Source organism: Cebus imitator, unplaced genomic scaffold (assembly GCF_001604975.1).
Source record: "Cebus imitator isolate Cc_AM_T3 unplaced genomic scaffold, Cebus_imitator-1.0 Scaffold88, whole genome shotgun sequence".
NCBI classification, from domain to species: domain Eukaryota; kingdom Metazoa; phylum Chordata; class Mammalia; order Primates; family Cebidae; genus Cebus; species Cebus imitator.
Window position 1 is genome coordinate 362,643 of NW_016107403.1, and position 21,787 is coordinate 384,429.

General features: G+C 33.8%; 1 long non-coding RNA gene across 1 annotated transcript in view; it reads right to left on the reverse strand.

Moving 5' to 3' along the window:
• Positions 1 to 12,175: 12,175 nt before the first annotated feature.
• The window catches only part of LOC119472179, a 103,364-nt gene continuing 93,752 nt past the window's right edge, over positions 12,176 to 21,787 (reverse strand). Inside the window, exons 2-3 of the long non-coding RNA XR_005201288.1 lie at positions 15,340 to 15,484; positions 12,176 to 12,307 (exon numbers count right to left, since the gene is read on the reverse strand). This is a non-coding gene — a long non-coding RNA (uncharacterized LOC119472179). The remainder of the gene's footprint in view (positions 12,308 to 15,339; positions 15,485 to 21,787) is intronic.

The following is a 21,787-nucleotide window of genomic DNA, read 5'->3' on the forward strand; positions in this document are numbered from 1 at the left end:
AAAAAAAAAAAAAAAAAAAAAGCCTCTCCTCTCTCACTCCAGGACACTTTGAGTTTAGAAGCCCGTGACAAGGATGGAGAATGTGGTCAGATTCCCTTCATCCTGTCACTTGGCTGGATTCCACCTCCTTTGGACATCACCCAAGAGACTCAGCTTCAGTGGTGAGTGGGGATGAAGGCTGGAGTGATGGGGAGACAACTACACGAGCAAGGACAGGCACCAATAGAGTACTGGTTACCTCCAGCTGTGACCAGTGTTTATGACAGATTCTTCTGGGATTGGTTATGATTCATATGGCCTCCTTTTTTTTTGGAGTGCTACTGGAAACCGTCTGCAGTGCTCCTCAAAATATAAACAATATATTTTTCTTCAGCTAGCAACTTGTGTTCCTTCTCTCTCCTTTTGCAATCCTGTAGACTTCCCCTGCCTTTTGTGTGTGTGTTGGCAAGGTGGGTGGAGGGCTGTTATTCACCTTGACTCTCCAGGCAATCTTCGTGTAGAGGACTTGAGTTGGTTCTGAGCCAACACTCCCAAACTTCACTTTGGTTTAGGAGAAACAGTTATGCACTCTCTTTCTTTTCTCAGGTAAAATATAGCTCTCTGTTCTATTTGTTCACTTCTTGTTCAAGAAAAATATTCAGGCATCCTTGTCCTTATCTCAAATGGAAATGTAGAAAACTTCTGGAGCTTCCTGATTTTTTCTTTCTCTTTCATTTCCCCACTGGTGAGTTCATGCACTTCTCACATATACAAATTTTAAAGCATGGAGCCAGCCTAAGCTCTGAGTACTACAGAAGCCCAGGACCAAGAGTCAAACTCTTCTATTGTGAGAGAGAGGACATCTTACCTTTCCTGGAGGGTAAGGTTGAGATGAAACTAACTGCTGTTTGGTGAAACTCTCCCACTGACATCCAACACCTATTCTTGGCCCCTCCACTTACCATAGGTTGGAGGTATATGGTTAGCTCAGCTAAGCATCTAGGTCACTTTTCTTTGCAAGTCCTACTTAAATGATCCAGATCATCTTTTCATAATGCTGGAGCAGTTGACACAGAATCTCAAACGCCTCAGCTGAAGCAGAAAGAGAAAAAATCCAATTTAAAATTGTGTTATCTATATATGCAGTTACACAATACATTCTTTATCCTAAGAATTTTCTATGTATTATTTCATAGCAATACTATATGGAATATTATTAATATACCCTATTCACAAACGAGGAATCTACATAAAATAAACGAGGTAACTTGCCAAGGGCATATAGTTTAGAAAGAAGTAGCAGGTCTGGGATTAAAATCTGGAACCCCAATTTTTCTTTTCTTTCCCATTATTCAATTTGTTGAATCATCTTTCCTAGGTTAAGTATTTTAGGCATCAAGCTCTAAAACCACAAAGAAGTAGGTTGTGTCTGAAGTTATTAACACGGTGTGTGTGTGTGTGTGTGTGTGTGCACACACATTTACATGCAGGTGGAAATATTTATACATATAAGTACAAATAAATACCTATATATATATATGTATTTCCATTTTCTAAGTCACAGCCTTTCCTCTTACATTTCCACATATTATAAATTAAGTTCTTAGAATCAAGGTACATAACTTTCTTAAAAAAAGTACTGCCTCTGTTCTCCAAAGATGTCATAAATAAATTAATGTCATATTTGATACTTTCTCATCTTAGAATCCAAAACATGTCAGGATAAATTAATCACTCAAGGAGAGACTCTATGAATTGCATAGACCCATTCTTGATGCAGAAAAAATATTAAGGATCAAGAAGAGATAATTAACATTTAAACACATTCTTAAAAGTGCCATTGGCCAACTGAATATATTCTTAGGGTTTGATTAATTAGCAAAGCAATACAAACTCTTGAAGATTTCTTTTGAAATATCATATCTTTGAACATATAGTTTTGGAGAGTTAGAAAGAGAAAAAATGTAAAACTAGTTTTTGTTAGTGTAAAAGTAGTGTATCCTCCTCATTATCCATTGATTAATTCAACAAATACTATAGTTAAATGTATGGTATTATGCAAGTCAGAACCAATGGTCTTAAAGATTGGGAGAGAAAAGAATAATTGAAGCTTCTCAATAGGCCTGTCAGAAAATTGATATGCTTAACCAGAAAAGAGACATGTGAATAACTTCTTATATTTTTATATTGATTTACTTTTACCCAAATACAGTTACAAGTTCATTAATTTTATCTTAATTAATTGGCTTTAAGAATATAAGCAATGCAGGACCCCCTTTATTTTAAAGGTGTGAGTACTATCCTACTGCTACAAGCAAAAATAAATCTACATACACACACTTAAAGGTTGATACTATAAACATGTCACGATGTATGAAGCTGATTTCACATCTCTATCATGAGCACATCTTGTTCTATGAGCATGATAAATTTATTAGGTATATGCACATAGAACTTTATAAGTGAAATAATGAAGTGCCTCATTTTACATATGAGATCTAAGGAAGTTACATGATTCTCCTGAGTGCTAGTGCCAGTTGGTAGCAAAACCAAAACAGATGCATTTAGGATTCTTTTTACATACACAGAGAGAGCATTTTGAGATACATGGAAGAGAAATGATTCTTAGTTTCTGGAATATTCTAGATCTATAACCTTATATCACTTATGTTATACTTCCTTTTGGCAGAATATAACTTAGTACTTAACATAGCCAAACACACACAAATACATTTAGATAGTGAACAAAAAGTTGTGTTCTGGGAGTGAATGTGATTGATGCGTATTTGTAAAGAATCATCTATGCATCAGGTGCTTTTACATACAGGAGATACCTACATGCTCATCAGCACAAGACAATAATAACTTGCCTTCTTACATTCTTATTTCCCTCATTCTAGATCAACTAATACTTATAGTAACATCATTGTTTTTAATCTCCTGATGTAACCAAGCCCCAGCTTTCATTCAGTGTTCCAACCTCTTAGAACATCCAATTACGAGAGCGTTGATTTTATTCTCCAAGATTATTTTCTCTGTTTCTCCCAGGCACAGAAGTTACTGTGGATACATGGGATGTAAGCTTTCATTTTCCTGACATATCTATTTCCTGAGGTTTGCAGCAGAGGGAGATGCCAGTCTGTCTAGTGAATAACAGTTGGGGATGTAGGGCAATTGGGAGGTAATCACAAATTTTTTTTCCCCTTTTACTCTGCTGACTAGTCTAAGTCTCTTTATAGTCAAAGTCATGGGTAAAATATAGGCTATCCAGCAATACTCAAAAATTGTCTTCTGAGATTTGGATAATTTATTAAGATGATGAAGGAAATAGGAGGTTTGTGAGAATTGTATATCACATGCTTTCAAAAATCACTGATTCAAAAATTGCTAAAAATATAATATCCTTGAATCTAGTTTATATAATTTAGCAGTTTTGTCTCCTCCAAAGCTAATGTTAAAAAATGACCTCCAATGTTGGCAGTGGCCCTAGTGGGAGGTGTTTGCATCATGGGAACAGATTTCTCATAAATGGCTTAGTGGTGTTCTTGCAGTAATGAGTGAGTTCTCACTCCATGTTCATGTGAGATCTGTTTGTTCTAGAGGGTCTGGCACCTGCCCTCTCTCTCCCTCTTGCTCTGTCTCTTGCCATGTGATACACTGTCTCCCCCTTGCCTTCTATAGATATAGAAGACCCCAGAGGCAAAGAGAACTTGATGGGTTGAAGGAACTGAGAGATGTTCTTTATTGTTAGATAGTAGAGTGGGTGTCCGAGATGAGGTAGAGAAATTAGCAGTGCTCATACTGTCCAGGGCAATGAAGAGCTATCAAAGGGTTTTATGTAAGAGGTGACATGTTCGTATTTGCCTTTCAAAATATTACTCCATCTTCATAAAGTGGATGGAGAAATGATAACATTAAGGGAAGAGAGACCTATTGTAAGTAATCACAGTCGTCCAAGTGAACTATGATGGGGCTCTGAACAAAATTAGTGATAGTGAGGATGGGGGCCAACAGAATGGATTTGAAAGATCTTTTAGGGGTGGAATTAGAAGTATTTTGTAGTTGAAGGTAAGTAGTACCTGGGCAAAGGAGCGAAGGATAACCTCAGATGTTTAGCTTGTTCAGGAGTTTAGCAGGGAGAAATGCAGGTTTCAGAAAAATGGGAGGTAGTCAATTAAATTACAGTATATTAAATGTAATGAAACTATGGCACATCTAAGAAGGGTGGAGGAGACAATTTATTAAATGGCTCTGAACCTTAGGAGAAATATGGGTGACTTTGTCCACAATACCCATCTCAGACCTTTAATAAATATTTAAATATTCAAATGAATTTGAATATTTAAAATTCAAATCATGTATTCTCTTTAATGCCTGGGTTAACTCCACTTTATGTTTTCCATAGGAGGGATGTTTGTCACAGCTCTTACTATGTTTTGCAATTGTTTATTTTCTCTTATTATAAAGGCAATATCCTCTAGGAAGATAAAAAGATTTGTTTCCCATTCTGCTCAGTTCCTTGAAGATAGTAACAGTGCCTTCTTTCTTGGGCCATCCTTAATTTTGGGAACAATTCTAGACACGTAGTAGGCAACCATAATAAATGTTTATTGGATTGAAACTTTACTGATTAAAGCAAAGATTTGTTTAGTTATATAAGCAACAGAAATTAGGTTAAAGCCAGATTATTCAGGGTCTTATGCTAAATCAAGACTTTGGATTTATCCTTTTCATTTTGACTACCACTCTAATTGTTAATGTGTGAAGGAGTTATTTTATAATGATTTATGTGCAGTTTACTGGACATTTATTCCTACAGTCATGAATGTCAGATATGAATTATGTGTAACCTTGGGAGTTACCATGTTCCATATTCAAATGGCTAATGATAAGACAAGTCATTGGATTTCTTTTTCTTTTTTCTTTTTTTTTTTTTTTGCTAAGCTTATGTCACGTTTCTCAGCCTCTTTGACAGGGGTACAGAAATAAAAAAAAACATTGCCATTGCCTTGGTACTCTGGAAAACTATGCTTTATTTTGGGTTAGCCAATTAATTTATAGAAACATATTCTCTCTCTCTCTCTCTCACACACACACACACACATCTTAATCACTTTATCTATAAAATCGGATGATTGAATTAAATTATGTCTAAAATGTAATAGGATTAAACTACTGACTGTATCCGTCTGAATCAAATCTTTTGGTCATATATTAGATTCCCTATATTTAAACTTGCCTAATATGAACATACCTATTCCAGATAGGCTTTTAAATCAGAAACAAACTGAACTCCTCCACTAAAATATTCAGTAAAAGCACTAATTATAATGATTACTTATCAAACTTATAACAGATGTGTTTTAAATGACCTTTTTTGTACTTTTGTTTTAAAAATTCTGTTAATATTATTCTGAGTAAGACAAGGGTTTATAGTTCTAATTGAGAAATTCACAATGATTATGAGGTAATTTGATAGAATGCCAAATGAATATTAATTTTGATACTTGTGAAATGTATTATTTCCATATTTAATTGAAAGAATGATAACAGACCATTGTAGCAATCGCATTATTTTTAGTGGCATGCATTATGAATTAATCAAATGGATAATAATTTGTTACTATCTACAGCATTATTCTGGCATGTAAAACTATAAAATGGTTTCATTTCAGCATCTCTACAATAAAAAGAAATTTAGTAGTCTTTTTGAATATCAAAATAGTTATTGTTTATGGAAACCATACACAAAAATAAACACAGACAATAATATCAAGTATTTTATTATCACATGTTCTCAAATTATTTTCATATTTAGTTTAGAAATGAATGTTATTCTCTACCAATGCTAGAGTATAATAGAGCTGTTCAAACAGTAGCACCTGGCCAAATCTGAAATGTGGCAAGCATTACTGAATACTAAGTTTTTAATTTTATTAAATTTGGACTATTTTAATTGATTATCTGGAAATGTAATTAGCTACCTATGGCTAGTGGTTACTGTAGTGACCCACACAGATCTATAGATTTAGAACCATATTTCAAAAATATATGATAGCTATTTTCACAGCATTTGTTCTATATAAAAATTCTAAAATTCTTAATGTTTAAAAGGAAACTTCAAAACATCATTTTTTCAAGACAATATCACTCTGTTGCCCAGATTATACTGCAGTGGCATGATCATGGCTCAGCACAACCTCGACTTCTGGGGCTCAAGCCATTCCCCAACTTCAGCCTCCTCTGTGGCTAGGACCACAGGTATACACCACCATGCCCAGATAATTTTCTCTTTTTTTGTAGAGGCGGGGTCTCCTGTGTTGCTCAGGCTGATCTCAAACCCCTGGACTCAAACAATCTTCCTGCCTTGGCCTCCAAAAGTGCTGTGATTATAGTGTGAGCCACTATGCCCAGTCTGACATATTTTTTAAGTAATAGAAATGTTTTTCAACCGAAATATATGTTTTTTAGCTTTTAATTCCATCATGCACTCTTAAAATCCTGTGTCTTAACTGGAGTCAGCCTCTGAAAGGCAAAGGACATCTTTGATTCATGGTCTTTGTATTTGTGTTCATCCTCTTTTAGCAGCATTAAGATGCAAATTTACTATATGTTTAAGCATGGTCATTTATTAATATTTAAATGCTTCCTCTAGCTTGCTAATTGTTAAGATTAAATACCAGACCCTTTTCATTCTGGCAAAGTAACTTTTATTCACTTGGAAACACACACACACAAACACACACACACAGTCCTTTCTTTTATACTGAAAGTTTGCACAATATAGTCAACTGACTCAGTTGACTGCTAAATTTCCCTCCAAAACAGAAAGCCGAGTGAATCCCTTCCATGCCATGCCTTTAGGTAGCATTCTAAGAAGCTCAAGAACGTTGCCAGCTTCCCTCCCTACCCAGAATAAACCACACAATGTATTTTGGTATTTTATCCCACAAGCAAATGCCTGATTATCCTTTGCAGTTCTCAGAACCTGAATATCAATGCTGCATACAGGGCGAAAATGTCTGCTCTTCATATTTTGTTCTTATAAAATGACATTTCAAATTATTACTCTTTAAAATTTTTCCAAATGAACCCTCAGTACAGCCTCTTCCTTTTGCACCAATAGAGGGAAGGAAGGTTGTGACAGCCTGGGTGTGACGAAAGAGCATGAGACTTCCAAACACTGAATCATTCTAATTCCCTAAAGTAGTGAAACTGGGAACAACTCTACAAACAAAAAATGCTTTGCTCCTGTTACTCCTTTCCTAAATCATTGCTTTGCTCCTGTTTTTCCTTTGCTCAAGAAGTTTCAATTGCCCCTAACTCCTTTGCTTAGGACTATGACCTCTTGAATTTTTGACCATGCAATTCCAGTTAGGAAAAAAAAAAAAAAATTATCTATCTATCTATCTGTCTATCTATCTATCTATCTATCTATGAATGAAACATGTATAATTCTCTCTAAATTATACATGTGTAGCTACTGGGTGTGTATAGTTAATATTGTTTTATTTGTTTATCATATGACTTTATATTTAGGAAAATAAATTTTAAAAATTTGTTTTTATAATTGCTTCCTCAATGGTTCATCATTTGCAAATAGATCACAACTCATATTTTGGAGATGACTGACTCAGAGAATAAACTTTAAACCCTGCATCCTTGCGATCTAGTACCAGAATGAGGGCTCATCTTTCTCTTTCCTACCAATTTTCCATACTACTTCTCTCCATAATCCCTTTGTACCACACCATCTAGTTACAAATTCTTTTAGTTTGAGTTGAATTTCTTTTGTATAGTTTTCTTCAACATTTTAATGATTATAGCTTTAAGAAAAAAAGTATATAGAAAAATTATTGAATATCTTTAATAAATTAATTGTGTTGCAAAGATAATTCAGAGCTCTCCATGAAGCTTACTTGGCTACTTTTACATGTATATTTAATGTTCTTCTAAATATTCTCTCTCTTGAGAATTTTGCACTTTGACTTGCAAAAAATATTCTTCCTTCTTTAGCAATTCTCTTTCTCTTTCTTCTCTTTTTCTTCCATTCTTTATTCCTTAATTCAAACATATGCACATTCACTCAGTTAAAATTTAAAGGTAAACATTCTACTAGTACTTACATAAGCCAGGAGCAATTAAATGCCAACTAGATTGGCTTGGCATAGTTTCACATCATAGAATCACAAAAATGTATGCAATAGAAAAAGTAATATGCGGTATTTTGAAAATATTATGCAATAAACACTATGCTGCAAGTTTTTGTTTGCTTATCATGTGATATTTATGTTTAGGAAAAGAAATATGAGCTGTTTTTAGATATTTTCATGATTTAACTTTGAAACAAAAGATTTCCTACTAGAAATAATTTCCATGTTTTTAATCATTTACTTTCCTTTTTTCAGGGATTACTCCATTCAGCAGTCTGTTCTGCAGAGGCTGAAAACCATTGTTACAGATATTTTGCTCTGATTTTCAGTTATTAAGGTGAGAGAGTAAGTCTCATCCCTATTTTTCAATCATGGCTGGTAGCAGAAGTCCCTGATTTATTTCTGCATTTGTTTTAGTTTAAAAAATTTGAAGAGAGCAATTCCTGATTCACACAGAACTCTAGTTACAGAACTATTGTATTAGTCCATTCGCACATTGCTAGAAACAACTACCCGAGACTGGGTAATTTATAAAGAAAAGAGATTTAATTGATGCATGATTCCACAGGCTGTAAATGAAGCATAGCTGGGGAGGTCTCAGGAAACTTAGAATCATGGCAGAGGGTGAAGGGAAAGCAAGCATGTCCTACATGGCTGGAGTGGGAGGAAGAGAGCAAAGGGGGAGGTACTACATACTTCTAATTGACCAGATTTCCTGAGAACTCACTCACTATCACAAGAACAGCAAAAGGGCAATCCACCCCCATGATCCAATCACTTCCTACCAGGCCCCTTCTCCAATACTGGGGATTGACTATAATTCAACATGAAATTTGGGCAGGGACACAAATCCAAACCATACCACTTCAAGCCTGGCTCCTCCCAAATCTCATGTCCTTCTCATATTGCAAAATACAATCAGCCCTTCTCAGCAGTCCCCTAAGTCTTAATTCATTTCAGCATTAATTCAGAAATCCACAGTCCAAAGTCTCCTGAGACAAGGCAAGTCCCTTTCACCTGTGAGAGAATCAGCCTGTCCTTTGAAGCTTTGAGGCCAGGCATTGACCTCTCTTCAGCTGTGAAAGTCCCTGATGGCATTATCTTCTAATCAAAGGCTGTTTTGTCTACATAGAAAATCTGTTGTTTAATGTAGCTACAATTCATCAAAGCTCTTAGCTGGATCTTCTGGATAGGTTTCTGCAGTTTCTGTATCAGCACTTGCCTCTGCACCTTGCACTTTCACGTTCTGGAGATGGCTTCTTTCTATAAGCCTCATGAACCAACCTCTGCTAGTTTCAATTTTTTCTTCATCAGCTTTCTGATCTCTTTCTTTCAGCCTTCACAGAATTGAAGAGAGAGTCTTCTTCTGGATTAGGTTTTGGCTTAAGGAAATCTGGCTTATTTGACCTTCTGTCTAGACCATTCAGAATTTCTCCACATCAGCAATAGGAGTTTTTCACTTTCTTATCATTTGTATGTTTGCTGGAGGAGCACTTTTAGTTTTCTTCAATAACTTTTTCTTTACATTCACAAATTGTCTGTTTTTGGCACACAGGACTTAGCTTTTGGCTTATCTTGGCTTTTGATATACCCTCCTCACTAAGCTTAATAATTTATAGCTTTTGCTTTAAAGTGAGAGATATGAGATTCTTCCTTCCATTTGAATATTTAGAGGTTATTGTAGGGTTATTAACTTACCCAATTTCCATAATAATTTTTTCTCAGGTAATAGGGAGGCCTGAGGAGATGGAGAAAGATGGGAATGTCCAGTTGGTAGAGCAGTCAGGATACACAGAACGTTTACTGATTAAGTTTGCCGTCTTATATGTTGTGGGCACAGTTTGGGTTCCCCAGTACACTTACAATACAATTGCAATAATAGCATGAAAGATCACTGATGACAGATCACCATAACAGATAAATTAATTAAAAAAAAAAAAGCTTTGAAGTACTGTGGGAATTACCAAAATGTGACACAGAGACACAAAGTGAGGACATGCTATTAGAAAAAGAACACCGATAGACTTGCTGGATGCAGAATTTCTATAACCTTCAATTTGTAAAAAAAATAATAATAGTAATAATAATAATACAAAGTGCAACAAAATGAGGTATGTCTATGTTTTTATGTTACATACCAAGCACTTGGTGGGGTGCATGCCACACAGGAAATGGTCATATATTATTGGGGAATAAATGAACAAAATAATCACATAAAATATGCTATTTATTATGATTTATATTGCCTTTACTTTCTATTAGAACTATCACAGAATTTTGGCCATTTTTCTAAATTGAAAGTACTTGAAGGGGAGGAACATTCCTATTATACCTTTGAATCATTGAATTTCTGTCTTCACCCGTATACAGGAAGTATTTAGATTGGTGCAAAAGTAACTGTGGTTTTTGCCAATGAAAGTAAGGCCAAAAATTGTAACTACTTTTGCACCAACCTAATACATATAAAATGTTACGACTGAATGGTGTCCAAGCAACTCACTCTGCAGATGAGGTAAGTAGGGCCAGGGAATACAAACTAGTTGTAATAATATTAGGTTGCCTGAGTCCTGTCCTAGCTCCCATTCACTCATTCAGCAAAGAATTATGAACTCCTATTTTTGTCTACTATTTTCAAAGTTAAAATTATCAATGATTCTGTAATGGGTAATTGCTAGTCATGGTTTGATCATCTGGATTGACCTTTCAAATTTAAAGATATCACTGTACAGAATTATATTCAGTATCATATTCAGCATGCTGACTAATTTTGTTTGGGTTGATAAAGTTTAATACTTTAGAAGAAAGGAGATTTCTAATGAAGCTTACATTATGTAAACTCTAGTTAGGTCAAATTTTATTAAGTTTATGTTAATTATGACCTTTATTGGAATACCACCTTATCCTTAAAATAATTGTTTTCAAAAGCATGAGAAAACAGGTTCCAGCAACTTTTTAAGAAAAAAATGTCTCCATTAATCAACCTTATCTCTTTCTAGATCTTTTTGAGAAAATGTCTCTTAGAACAAAGATGAACTTAAGTAGTGACAATTAATAAACTAGATGTTAAAAAGTGGTGGCAGAGACCTTAGAAATGTAAAGAAAACAGTAGAAAATCTTATATGCCAAGGAAATTGGGAAGCTGCATTGCTGACAGAGGCAACAGCTGGATAGGAGTCCAAAGGGAAGGAGGCTTGGTCCTAATATTGGCTACGATTGATCTAATGACTTAATATTGGCTTGAGAATTGATGTTTGTGACTGATCATTGATCTTTCCACTTCACAGTGTATTCTTGAGAGTAATATATGGTTCTTAATCATCTAAGTATTCATAATATGTGGCTCTGCATTAATAAATAATTTAATGAATGAATCAATGAATGAATGGACAATAATATGAAAATGCATAGTTTTTTTCCTATAGGAGCCATTAAATTTTGAGTCAGCTTCCATTATGTACATACGCAACCTGAAGAGTAGTTTCAGTAACATGTTAAAAGTAAATGTTGGCCAGGCATGGTGGCTCACACCTGTAATCCCAGTACATTGGGAGACCAAAGTGATTATTGTATCACAGCCTTAGACATATTCAATTATTTGTATGGTTCAAAATAAGAATCAAAGGGTTAACAGTCTTGTTCAGAACACTTTAGATTCATATTAGAAGGAAATATTACTGTATTCTTTATGTTACTCACATTCATTCAAATGCTTTAAAATGGGAAATATTAGCAGAATGGCAAATCACAACTAACAAACCTTCGATGTGCAAGAAGGAGAGATAGGTTTTAGGTAAATTCTTTATTTTTTCCTAAAGGAAAGCAAAATGAATTGTTTTAACAATGATTAAATCAAGAGATAGATGAATAGCACTATTATTTAGAATTTGGGTGAGCCTAATGATGTTACTCTTGGGAATGGACCTAGAGGTTAGGCCAGAGATTTCAGTGTCTGTTACTCTGTTACTTGTCATTTGAATGCCCCCTCCTCCCCGAACAGGCACGTATTATGCTTTCAATTGTGAAACTATTAATGGTTTTTACATGCCAAAGAGTTTTGAATTGTATGTCTTAACTAATAAACAAAAACATTTTGATGTTGGCAAAATCCTTTAGCAACATGTAAACTCACCCATGTTTGGACAAATCTCAGAAAACTGGCATCCAGCTACTTCCAACTACAAAAAGAAACAGGATGGAAAAGAAAAAAAAAAAAAAAGCTCTGCTGGGCACTGCATTAAACCAACTTATCCTAAAATATGTATTTATTATCACTGTCCCAAATAATTCCTAAAACTCTAATTCTTAATATAGAACTCTATTAAAAGGCAATCAAAATGAAGTAAAATGATTTAACTCCATCAACAATGATCCTCTATTTTGTGGTCATTGGTTATTATTCTGGATGTACTATTTATCCAATAGTAATTTTTAAATTGACTATTATATGCACAGCTTGGGGGTTTGCATGTTTGAGGCTCAAGGGGGTATGGATACTGGTGTGTGTGTGTGTGTGTGTGTGTGTGTGTGTGTGTGTGTATAGCATGGAATTCTAAGTATATAGTTCATTAATCTATTTTCTTCAACTTCCTGTTAACAATTCTATCATAATTTAATGAAGATGTAAATAATTCCTTTAAAAAATGAGAATGCCAATTTTGAGCTCATGCAATACCAGGGATTTGGCATCTGAACAGGAGGCTTTCTACCACCAGCGTGTTGCTCTCCTGTAATCACTTTACCTTCATCAGCAAGTGTTTTTAGAGAGTCAGTGACCCATTGATAGGTGCACTCCTGGTGTATGCAGCACTATTGTTTAACACTGTGAAATTCTGCCTGCCAGACGGTGCCACAGGGAAACAGCATCACTGGCAGGTGGCTGGTTTGCCTTGATGTTTCAATACCTATTTCTAGAGAAGATTCTTTCCCCTATTTTTATGTTTTCTCTGCCTTCCCAAGAGCCTTCCACTGATGTCATGAACCAGAGTTCATTTCTGTCAGTTCTCAGGTTGAGACCCCATCACAGAGTAATGTCCAAACATGAGAAATTGTGATAATTAAACTTCTTTTTTTTCCTTTGCACAGAATAACTAATTGTAAAAATTGGCAGTCAGCCTGCCATTTGAAAGTGAAGAAAACATCTTGTTTTAACATCTGAGCAGGGATTTTTTTTTGTAATCTGTAAACAATTGGACCATATGTAGTGTGATGGGAAACATGAAGGCTGTGATAGAACATCATTGAGGGAACCTTGTGTTTAATCACTGTTCTTTGATTCACTGAAATAGAAATTAGCTTTTTAAGTTCTGGGTTTTATCATGATTTTAAAGAGACAGTTTTTCTTAAAGTATCAGACCATACTGACAATTTACCAAGTGATGACCAAGAGAGGAAAGGGAATTTCAATTTTTTAAATGTAAATATGTTTTAAAGACACCTAAACAGGTAACAGATGTAGCATGGGCTTTTACAGCCTTTGTTTGGGCCAGCAATTCACTTCAGTAATACAAAGAATCTCCACACAATATGGTTCAACTCTTAGAAGGTGAATTTTTTTCCTGAATAAATTCTAGTGATGAAACTGAAGCCAAGCAAAATCACCACCACTGATTAAGTTAAAGCTTGAAAAAATAAGGTATGCCCTCTCCTAATTTTGCTATATTTTCCAGCTCATTATGTATATAGCATGAACAAATTAACTATGCTGTTAAAAAAGCGTGGCTGCGGAAATTCAGAGTAACTGCTGAAATCCTTGCACTTATGATACATAATTATATGAATAATTATTTATGAGACAAATGGTATATATGGTATTATAGTTACCACAATTACATTTCTTTACATTCAATTGATAATTCTAAAGAAAAATAATATGACCAAGTGAATTTTGAAATAATTATAAGGGCAACAGTCTGTACCATTGTGTAACAAGGAAAGTGTTTGAAGCAGAAACAGCTAGATTCTCTGCCTGACTCACCATTAGCTGGACTTCAGCTTTGCTATGACTAACTTTATCTTTTTGTGCCTTGGTGTCCTTTTCCCTACAATTAGCCAGTTAGATCAGGTCAATTATTTTTTAAAAGAAGAGGAGTTGAGACCAGTCTGAATCAACTGAAGAACTTTTGCAAAACATTGCTGTGGGAGAATGTCTCCTATTACTTCTTTTTCTCCTCATCTCTTCCCAAAGTCACGCAGTGTGAGCCATTCTTGCCACTGAGAAGTATGTCATCTCTGAGAACAACTGACCCAGATAATTGCTCAGTAAGAGTATATTTGAGATTATTGAAGACTTAAAAGCATCTCATTATTAAATGTGCTATACCATGTTTTTCACTTTAGGCTCCAAGTGTTTTTGACTTGATAAAGTTTCATTGTGTTAATTTTGATCACCTTAATCTTTTATTGGATCATTTGCTCACATTAAATTTAAATAGGAAGAACATATGTACTGATGTTTTGCCATAAATTCCGTTGTGCCTCAACTGGCTTCCAACTTCAGTCTATTCTGGAAGGCTGTTCTTACAGGTCTCAGCCAGCAAGCTGAAACTGACAAAGGAGCGTTCCACTTCTCAGCTGTAAAGTTGTACTTACCTTGTTTTCATGAAACCAACCTCCGTTTCCAAGGAAACAAGAACAAAAAGGCAGTTGGCAGCTAGCATCTGGGACTTAGACTAACTCTCACATGTCAATTTCAACTGCTGGCTGCCGGCTCAAACCTAAAGATGTGGAGTATTAAAATCACCTTCAGACTTTTAACATACAAAAGAATATTAAGTTTTTTTCCTTAGTGTTTAAATAAAAGTTTAATAGCAAACAATTTAAAATATTCTTTGAAATACCATAATAAATTAAATATATTATAATTGTTAAAATAATCTAATACAAAAATTTAAGTTTTATTTGAAAACAGTAGGCACATATATTGCAGAGAAATTTTCTGTTTTACACCATAAAGTTTTACCACTTTCTCCTTTTTACTTAACTGCTTTACTTTATCCTTTTTCATTGATTCATATGCTCCCAACTCCTTACTTCTTTTTCTTTTTTTCTTTGATTCATACAAAATACCCAGATATTGTCTGTTTTATCCATAAAGCTTTGTGGCCATGTTTAGTGTTTTAACAAAGTGTTTTAACGATGAAACATGAAAATGCACATTGTAATTTTTCTCTCAAAATATAATTTCATGATTCTAGGCTTGGATACCCACATTAACACAATCTGTTTCTTCCAAATAGCACTTGTTTTTTTCACATGATTATGCACTTCAGAGTTCACGGCAGTCCTCATCATTCCATGCAGTCTCTAGGCCTTCTACTTCACAGCTTTTAGATACGTTTTGAGTTTTTAGACTCCTGCTAGAAGACAATCCTGATTGGTATGGAAGATTTGTGCAGGAATGGGATAAGATATTTTTTGCCTGGAAAGCAGAAACTTGTGAAAATTCTTTAGGCATTTAGATATTCCCAGGAAATGATGAATAATTGTTAAGAAAATGGAATTTCAAATTGATAATTATACTCTATCTTTTGTTACATTATTATATATTATCCTACTATTTAATTACCAGCTTTTTATATGTTATCTTACTATTTAATACCAACTTTAAGTTAAAAATGTAGGTCTTTTTTGAATTTCCCTCTTTTGACTGTTTTATCACTTTTACAGTATACTAATGTCCTTTGAAATCCAGGATACCTGTGAATAGATACTAGTGGGTGAAATATTACAAAAAATTGTACAGGATGTAATTTATCAGATTTGTGATGTGGACTTATTTATTACATTTTATTGGTACCCCATTCCATAATGGGCTATAAGGATAAATTTGTATAATTTTGGAAATTGTCTTCTTAGATGCCTGCAAATAAATATGCTTACTTTTCTACAAAATAGAAATATGATAGATAGTAAGATAATAAACTTAGGAAGGAACATTTTTATTGCAACTTAACCCTAATTTTTGTGTCCCCAAATCTGTACTTGTAAAAATCTTTTAATATATTTTTTTTGTTGGTACAACATTCCAGTAATTTACACTTTTCAATTGTAAATTCAGATAATGTTTAATGTTTTCACATTTTTGGGAGCAGGAATATAAGATGCTCATGATCAACATCTTTTGCTACTGTTAGAAAGTCAATTTAGGGGGACCGGGCGCGGTGGCTCACGCCTGTAATCCCAGCACTTTGGGAGGCCGAGGCGGCTGGATCACAAGGTCAAGAGATCGAGACCATACTGGTCAACATGGTGAAACCCCGTCTCTACTAAAACTACAAAAAATTAGCTGGACATGGTGGTGCGTGCCTGTAATCCCAGCTACTCAGGAGGCTGAGGCAGGAGAATTGCTTGAACCCAGGAGGCGGAGGTTGCGGTGAGCCGAGATCGCGCCATTGCACTCCAGCCTGGGTAGCATGAGTGAAACTCCATCTCAAAAAAAAAAAAAAAAAAAAAAAAGAAAGTCAACTTAGGGGAAAAAATCATGAGCACTTGCTTGAAGGCATAATAAAGACTGTTCAAGCAATAGTTGCAAATAATTGATAATAAGTGATAAAATTTATCTCCTAAGTTTGAGAAACCTCCAAAATTGAAAAATGTTGCAAACTTTACTTCAAAATACGTTCAAATTAAGAAATAAAACCAAACTCAACATGTTTTTAGATTTTTTAGTTAATATATCATTCATTTATCATAAAATTCACCATTTAAAAATGTAAAATTTTATGGTTTCAGATATTCACAATGCTGTACAACCATCACCACTAGCTGAAGGAATTTCTTTTGTCACCCTAAAAAGAAACCCCTTACTCATTTTCAGCCACTCTCCATTCCCTTCCTCCATTCTCTGGCAACAGTTTACTTATTTTCTTCCTCTATGTATTTGCCTATTCTGGATATTTCATGTAAAAAAAGAAATCATGTAGTATGTGACCTTTTGTATTTGGCTTTTGTCATTAAGCATGATATTTGCAAGGATCATCCATGTTGCAGCATTTAGTATATCAGTACTCTGTGCCTTCTTATGTTGCATAACATTCCATTGCATGAATATAATACATTATATTTATCCTTTTATCAGTTGATAGAATTTTCTGTTGTTTCTAATTTTTGGCTATTATGAATAATGTTGCTATGAACATTCATGTACATTTTGGTGAGAACATATGTTTTTGATTCTCTTGGGTATACACAAAGGATTGGATTGCTGGGCCATATGGTAAATTCAAAGTATTATTTTAATTGAAATAATATAAACAATGTTTTGCAATGTTGGAAATGGGACAGAATATAGAAGAGTATACAATTTGACCCGCAAAAGTTGCTTTTAAAAGCTTATCAATAACAACAAAACACAAGAAAACACCTGTCAAGTATAGTTGTTTGTAGAGTGATGCTTCTGTTTGTTTGTTTCTGTTTGCATTTTTGTTCCTATTTATATAATTAGATTTTAGTAACAAAGGATTTAGCATGATATATTACTCAGAAATCAGATGTGTTAATTTCATCTTAAGTTCTGAAAATATAAAAATGTAGGCTGAAAATATTTAGATAAATTAGAAGCAGAGATATTATGAAGCTTAGTAGTCATTAGACATTAGTATCTGAAGTCAAAAATCATAATTAACATGTAACATAAGAAGAAAATTATTTAATTTTAAGGACAGAAACCAAAGATACTATGTGTTCAGTAAGAAAACACTTCAAATTTTCTTCTGTTACTCATTGTCAACATATTCTGTTACTGTGAAAATGCTACAAATCTACTATTTCATTGAAATGGAAAATTTAGCTTAGTGTTTTTACTTATTTATTTTTCTGTAATAATAATATGTACCTGAGATTGGAGTTTCAGACTTCTTTCTCTCTCTCTTTCTCTGTCTCTCTCTGTCTCTCTCTCTCTCTCTCTCTGTGTGTGTGTATGGGTATGTTTTAAAGCATGAGTTTATACCTTAGAGCATATATATACACACACATATATGTATGTATATGCATGCATGTATTCGTTCTCTTTATAAATGCTAACATTTTCTTACATGAATATCTCTGTGCTGTGGTCACATTTACCTGTGTTCAGCAATTTGCTTCCTTTTTTACAAAAAAAAAAAATGTATATTTTTTTTACAAAAATCTGATTTAATTTAATTTTCTCCTCTTGAGAAGGGATGACAATAAAGTCACATCCAAAAAAACTTAATCCAACTGCTCTTTCTTGTTTTTTTAAAAAATTTTCATTCAAACATTTCCTATTATTACTTATTGAACAAAGCATGTATGAATCAAATAAGTTTAAAAGAAAATAATGGACTAGGCAAGGTGCTTTATTTTAAAAACAAAACAAAAAGAAAGTACATGGATTATCTGATGCTACATCACACTCTGTGAGAGACTGCCCTTCCTTCAGAGAGCCTCTCATTTCTTAATGTTGATCATTTTGCTCGTCTTCCCTGACAATGCTCACTTACTCTCTTTCAGTCTCTCTCTCTTTCACTTGTTCTTTTCTTTCCAATTACCCAATGACCCATCAAGGTACTTTGAGGCTCAATACTTTCTCTATGGTTCAACTCAGATCATGTAGTCTTTCTCATTCAACCAATTCAACTACTATGTCCTGAGACCCCACTATCCTTGACCATGTAAAGAGTTCCTGGACACACAAAAAAAGGTAGGATACTCCAGAAGTGCAAAATGAGACATCATTTTTGCTTTCTTGCAAATATAATTTGCATATATACCTCAAATGGGGAAAGGTAAGGATATGAGATAATATCTATTTATAAAGACAAGAAAGTAAGATATACAAACTGGACTAGGGCAAGACAATTTCAAGGAAGGAGGATAAAATAGGATAAGTAAGTAATGGAGGGGTGACTATCCTACTATTTCTGAAAGTATATCCAAGGAGTGGTCCGATTTTACGAAATGTTATAAACTAATGCCATACTTAGTGGATAAGGTACCAAAACTCCCCAAACTTAGATCAAATAAGGTTACTGCAATGCACAGTAAGAAAACATCTAATTTGAGTTACACCATTATAAAATGCAAGACACTCTGACAGGAAAAAAATGTTCCAATAAGATCACAGATAAGTTGTTAACAAAATGTTTGAGTAGTAGATACCCCAAATGATGATATAGATTTAGCTTTGGCCTATATATTTTATATAAATCAAGTTTTGGAGGTCTGAAAGTTAAATGCCTTATTCAGAGTCACACAGTGTATTAAAACACAGTAAAAGCTAGAACTCCGGTATTAACTCTTACCTTTTGAATGTAGATGTTCCCCCACGCTGTAGTGCATGGATGACGCTTGTAGCTTGTACATGGTACAATGGAATATACCACTTGGGAGATTGTTAGAGAGACATGAATGCAATAATAGAAGTAGCACTGAGGTCAGGATTTCCTACTGTGAAACCTTAAACAAAGGCCACTATTATATAACACAAATGTACTTATATAAGCTTAATAATATATCATGCTGTTTGTTGATTGTTTTCTATGCTCCAGGCATTAAATGAAAGTACAATATATATTTTTTCACATTCAGTTTGTTGGAAACTGTGCTTAACTGAGTAAAGTCACTTATCCTTTTTATATATCTGTTTTCTTAATTTTAATACATAAAAATTTCTCAACAGATTTTCTGAAGAAAGAAACAATACCAAAACTGTGTATTTATTCATTTTAAATTACAATAGACACATAAAAATATAAATCTTAGACAAAACATAACAATGACATATACAGTTATACTGCACAGTATTTTCATATATATATATAACATTTGCTTCTTAGATTATTCATTTACTTTGAGAGAAAGCCATCAAGAAGATAAGATATTATTGGTGATGTGTGGTCAATATTAAATTTAATGCAATGTGTTTTTTCCGTGGTTTTAATTCAGCCACATTCTGTGTCTGTCATGTCTCTACATTATACAGTGAACTAATGAACCCTTAGTAATTATATAAGAGAGAGCAGAGGAAATTTCTACCAAAAAAAAACAATTCTTACAAAATGCTTAGTTATATTATCGCGGCATAATTAACTTTTGAGTGAAAACAATTTTTTGAAATTCAGAAATACCTCTGTAATTCCATTTTATGTGTTAGCTTCAATTATAAATCTCACCAAATCTGTAGTCTCAGTAATGCAAAATTATAAAATTGACTGATTTGAGCCATACCTATATTCTTCTCCTGCCCATCAGATGTTGAAGGTGCTAATGAACTGTGAAATGGCCAAAGGCAAAGAGCCAGAGGAAAGAAAGTGAAGAAGCCACAGACATGGGTCACCACAAAATGAGTAATTAGCCATTGAATCACGAGGAATTTAATTATGTTAAGACTCTGCCTGCTCCATGTATTTTTTATTAAAATTTTCTTGAGATGTAGCTCAAAGTCTATTTTCAGAATTTCTAAAGACTTTATCCATTTCATTGACTATAGCTGAAAAGACCCACACACTGAGAATCCTCAATACGGGTTTAAAATGGAATACATATCCATTCCTTTCATGAAAGAAAGATCCTTACATAATATAAGAAATGGATGAAGCTGGAAACCATCATTCTCAGCAAACGTTAACACAAGAACAGAAAAGCAAACACTGCATGTTCTAACTCATAAGTGGGAGTTGAACAATGAGAACACATGGACATAGGGAGGGAAACATCACACACCAGGGCCTGTTGAGAGGTGGGAGTTAGGGGAGGGGATAACATTTGGAGAAATACCTAATGTAGATGGTGGGTTGACAGATGCAGCACACCACCATGGCATGTGTATACCTATGTAACAAACCTGCATATTCTGCACATGTACCTAGAACTTAAAGTATAATAACAATTAAAAAAAAGAACTTACTCATGTAACCAAATACCACGTGTATCCTAAGAATCTATGGAAAAATAAAAAATAAAAAACGATTAAAAAAAAAGAATTGAGCAAGGTTTACTCTTGTGAACAATAGCAACAAAAGAAATATAAATATTTTGAAAGTAATCATATTCCAAGTTGCAGAATATATTATTTCCACAGATATGTATCTAATCTATACTGAAGTTGTAGGTACTGTATTTAGATATAGTAGACATTAATAAACACCATTTTAATTTATGGCATTGGCATAAATTATATATTATTATATATAATGTCTACTCTTCATATCAACAGAAAATTTTTATTGTACTAATTCTTATTATTTTGTGTGATCCTATTAATATAGGTAGCAATTTTAGTTATAGATCTATTAGTCCATAATTAATTTCAAGTTTTATCAGTCTTTTGTTTAGAAAATAAAATTTACAATTTATTGCTTTGTGTTTATGTGAGAATGAGCACATGCATGAGCACACATGTGTGTGTCTGAATAGATTTTATTTTGTGGTACCAAGAACCACCAAAACCAAGGGAGGAGAGCCCAGTAATTGGCTCAAAATATTTGCTCTTTATAATGAAAACATATATGAGTATAAAAAAGGACTTTTTAGAAATGAGTTATTTATTTATATTTTGCTGAGTCAGGAATCACTTGCATAACACTAATACTTATAATTTTTGGATACAATTTTGACCCTGAAAAAGCAGTCTACAAACATTCTAGTTCTTATTGTTTTTCACTCTGAGGTTTTTTTTTTTTCTGATTTTCAAGCTG